Source organism: Hypomesus transpacificus, unplaced genomic scaffold (assembly GCF_021917145.1).
Source record: "Hypomesus transpacificus isolate Combined female unplaced genomic scaffold, fHypTra1 scaffold_265, whole genome shotgun sequence".
In the NCBI taxonomy this organism is placed as follows: domain Eukaryota; kingdom Metazoa; phylum Chordata; class Actinopteri; order Osmeriformes; family Osmeridae; genus Hypomesus; species Hypomesus transpacificus.
The window spans coordinates 117767-122718 of NW_025813792.1; positions in this window are offsets into that span (position 1 = coordinate 117767).

The following is a 4952-nucleotide window of genomic DNA, read 5'->3' on the forward strand; positions in this document are numbered from 1 at the left end:
CGCTTTCAAAAGTGTGTGCGCGCGTATGCGTGTGTGTTTGTGTGAGAGGGCGTGTGTGTGAGAGAGAGAGCGTGTGCTACCATACGCGATGACCTCCTACCAGAGGACACCTGTTCTCCATCGACCCCCACCGTGCCTCTGAGCTGCTGGGTCTTATCAGAAACACGTGAGGGAGGAGAGGACAAGGGGATGAAGATGAAGATGTTTCAGTCTGGCAAGAGGAAGCCAGGACCCTCGTCCTCCTCTTTCCTCCTCCTCCTCCTCCTTTCACTCACAAAGTTTAGACATGTTGAGGAGAGACCAGGCCAAAGGCTTTTCACGTGGGAGGGACTGTCTGATAACAGTGATGCAGTACAACAGGTGCAATTGATGAGCATCAGCTCATGAATGCTTCTAGGGTCGTATGTTTAACAAAGCATCATTTGTTTTAATCAACTAAAATTGACATCAACATTTTTTTTTTATATTGCAGCTTTTTAAGTTGAATTAAACCTTTGCAGCAACTATTTTTCTTTGGACAGTTTTGATACAGCTGTCTCCCAATAACACATTCTACCTGTTCTGAGTTTATGTCTCAGTTTCATCACACTGATAACAGCATGACCTGCTCCACTCTACACCATTATAGTGTATTGTTACTGACTGTGCCGTGTATTTCAATACAGCTCCTATGTAAAATTAGGTTCCATCAATTTTCCAAATGTTGCTGATACCACTGTCTGAAGATACATTGACATTTTTTTGAACAAAATCACCAAACAAGGGCTTCACCCTTTTCAGTTTTGATGCTTGAGTCACTAAGCATGTGATTTAACTGCCATCCAGACATACTATCATACGTCATACCAGATCTTAACGAAAGCTCTTCAAGTACCACAGCATCAATGCAGGTTGTCAGTTATCAGCATGTGTCTCTATTGCACCAAGAGGAATGGTGGCTAGGCAGACCATAATAGCCTTTACTGGTTCTGTATTTAGTTCTCTACCTCCATGTGAGTGGGAGAGTGGCAGTCATAGTAACCACCTTGGGAGGTGGAGGGGCTGGTATGCCCTCTCTACTCTACCCTTGTTAAGAGCCCAGTCCTAGGAATTTAAAATAAATACAGGACACCACAGAAATGTTCACCTCCATCTTTCTGGACAAGAGTAGCTCTACTGTAAGAACCAGGACCCTTAAACACCATATTCATTATGGCCCAGACCTATAATGTGATTACATTATAGCTTGATAAATTAGGAGACATTCTCAATGAAGGGGGGATTTTCCAAACTGAATGGTTATCCCAAATGGATTTCTCTCTCTCTCTCTCTCTCTCTCTCTCTCTCTCTCTCTCTCTCTCTCTCTCTCTCTCTCTCTCTTTCGCGCTCTCTCTCTCTCTCTTTTTCTCTCTCTCTCTCTCTCTCTCTCTCTCTCTCTCTCTCTAGGTTTAGGTGGCTTTGGGCCTGGTGTTGCTATGGTGTTGCTATAGGAGTCATGTCTGGGGAAGACAGTACTGCCCATATAGAAATGCACGATGTATTTGGTCTTATTCATTTATCTTTCTTTACCTTTCCTTCTTTCTTTCCCATGAGCCTTTCTCTCTCTCTCTTTCTCTTTTCTTCCACTCTTTCAGATGTATCTTTCTCTTCATGTCTCTCACACCCTCTTTCTCTATCTCTCTCACCCTCTCACTCACTGTCTCAGTCTACATCCCCCTCTCTCTCTCTCTCTTTCTCTCTCTCTCTCTCTCTCTCTCTCTCTCTCTCTCTCTCTCTCTCTCTCTCTCTCTCTCTCTCTCTCTCTCTCTCTCTCTCTCTCTCTCTCAGCACCTCCTCTCTCTGTGTGGTCCTCAGGTGAAGTGTATACTGTAGGTGTGTCTAATGAAGAAAACCTGCTGTTGGAGGTGGCGGTCGCAGTTACTGACACTATAAGCCCACAACTTAGCAACAAGTTTTTGATTTCCTTTGGACTCTCAGACCTGTGCGCCGACACACATACACAGATACATCCACACACACGGACACACAATCACTTTGCTCACATTCACTCACACATTAGGCCACATGCTACACATTACCAGTGAGATCCACACCCCAAGGTTAGCCTACATCCTAACCAATAACAGTCTGATATTAGCCTTGATGCGAGACGTTAGCAGTGAGCTTCGGTGCGTGACCTGCAGAAAAACACCCGCCGCTACGCTGTCCAGATGAGCATGACCAGGCTTCACATAATGGCCGTGAGAGACAGAGCCCTCTCATGTAAAACTATCGCCATTACACGGCTCCACTTGGAGCTACCAAGAAGAGGGGCCTGTCACTCAGCCAGCACCCAGAAAGAGGCTTCCTAGCTCGGCTAGACAATAACAAGACCTGCGTTACGAAATGCATGGAAGGATCTTTGCGCAAAGCTATCTTTCATCTACAGTATGTTAGTGTGTGTCTGCGTGTGCGTGCGTGTGTGTGTGTGTGTGTACTCTTATTAAAAGCATTGCAGGCATTCTTAGGTTTGATACTGGACTTTGTCAGTGTTGAGAAAATGTGAGCGGTTAAATAAATCGTTCATGGACGACCGGGATTCAAATTGGTTTTCTTCACTTTCAGTTCACTTCAGTGCTGCCATGTGTTCAATATCAGATAATAACGTTGGAAATCTTTCTTGGTTCTTTCATCGCACAGGATATTTGGATATACCATAAACGTATTGTGTCTCCTTTTATGCAAAATGAATCGTAAGAACAACATTATAACCGAGCTTTGATGATAGACACCATTTTCACCAAGTCACCCTCCAGAAAGACTTTTGCAAAACAGATCGTCTGACAGAACAGCCAGTCCTCACTATGAACACACCCGCTCCCCATACAGACCCACCAGAACAAACACAACACAGGCCCCATACATGTAACACACAGTCCCCACGAAGCAGAGCCCTACTGCATTCACACATCCACATGCACCCATCACAATGGCATAGAACTGTCAGCCTCGCACTGGCGTGATCGAGACATCACTTCCATCAGTTGTTGGAGCCACAGCTGGTTGGCCTGGGTCCGTAGCCCTGATAAAGAGCTTGTTGTGAGGGCTCGGGGGTGGACGGGAGGGGGGTGTGGCGGTGGTGCTGGCGTACAGGAACAGTGACAGTGTTTTGGGCCAGCCTGAGAGGCCTGGACGTGGGGGAGATGACTGCGAGAGCAGGCTGGAAGCCATGCAGCTGGTCAGGGTGTGCAGGGGGACAATAGAGAGGGGGAGGAACCCCTCCAGCCTTCCTTGGTGCATGGTGGGACAAGGCTATCTTTGTGCAGACACAGGTGCCTCCTGGTGCCACACACACGTACACACGGAGTCACACAAATACACTCACACAAACACACACGCACACAAACCCATGCACAAAAGAAGACGACTTGATGGTATTGTGATTCCTGGTTAATTATGCATGCGATGTGACAATCAAAGTCATGAGTTTCCTGTTGGAGCTCTGATCAATGAGGAGCAGCACAAAGGCGTGCGCAGTCCCTCTGTAACAGAGCCAAGTGTGTGTGTGTGTGTGTGGGGGGGAATCTACCAGGAGGTCTTTACACACAGGGTGTTCTGTCACGTGTTGTGTCACCTTTCTGCTCCTGTCAGGCCTCGTCGTCAGTTAAGTAACACACACGGCCTATCTAGCCAGTAACTGTATATAAGACACGTTTTCAAAACCTGCAACTTTTGACCAAAAAATTCATTTAATCTTGTATTGCAGCCAAGTTTAAGTTTCAAACGTGGGAGGAAAATAAACAAACCGTAGAGATAAAAAGAGTAAAAAGCTGCTGAGTTGTTCTGTTTCATGCTGTATATATTTATATAAAAAAGTAAAGGGGGGTCCTTGAAAAGAAAAAAAAAGAGAGAAAAGTGTTTGCTGAAAAATCTTTGCTTCCCTGTTTTTCCTCTGCGGTCGTCAGCTGTAGCGGCGTGTTCGTTTCTGTGGCGACGCGTGCCAGACCTGACGCCACACGCGGCCCTGAAAGGCCTCATTCATGCGACGAGGGCCAGAGAGACACCGGGGGCCAACAAGACAGAGCTCTGAGAGAGGGAGAGAGGGAGAGAGAGAGAGAGAGAGAGAGAGAGAGAGAGAGAGAGAGAGAGAGAGAGAGAGAGAGAGAGAGAGAGAGAGAGAGAGAAAAGGGAGAGACAGTCAGATAGACCCGTGAGATAGGTTTAAAGACAGTTAGATACAGTTTGATGTAGAGAGACCAGGTAGGGAATCAGAGACCAGAGAGAGAGAGAAACAAAATGACCGGAGAAAGACCAAACAGAGAGACAGCAGACATGCAGAGAGAGACCAGAGAGAGTCCAGAGAGAGAGAGAGACCAGATAGGGACCAGAGAGAGACCAGAAAGAGTCCAGAGAGAGAGAGGGAGAGAGAGAGACCAGGTAGGTACTGGAGAGAGACAGTTAGGGGAGAAACAGTCAGGAAGCTTCTGAAGTCTCTCTTCTCTGGTCTCTCACAAGCTTCTAATGCTATACCTCTCTTCACACGCCATCAAATATGACTCCTCTCTCCTCATCCTCCTCCTCCACCTTTCCCAGTTGAGGTTCACACCACATCTAGACCTGCTGGGCTCGGGCCAGTGATGAAAGTGTACATTGTCCCTCTCCAGTTTCAGGTCAGGTTTCAAACATGTGCCAGGGTACATTTCAAACGGATACCAGGGTGCCCCCGTACGAGCCTGGCCACACTCAGACCACCTGAGCCTCAACGAACACTGCCTGTTTGCCCAGGGAGGGCCTGCTGTGTACCAAGGGTGGTGCTACTGTTTGTATGTGTGCGTGGGTGTGTGCGTGTGTGTGCACACATGTTTTTTTGTGTGTGTTTGTGTGCGTGCATTCGTGTGTCTTTGTGTGTGGTGAGTGTTTATTTTTGAATGATACAAGATCCATTTCGATCAAGAGAGACATATCTTAATGAATGACAGGATCTCTCAGGTGAC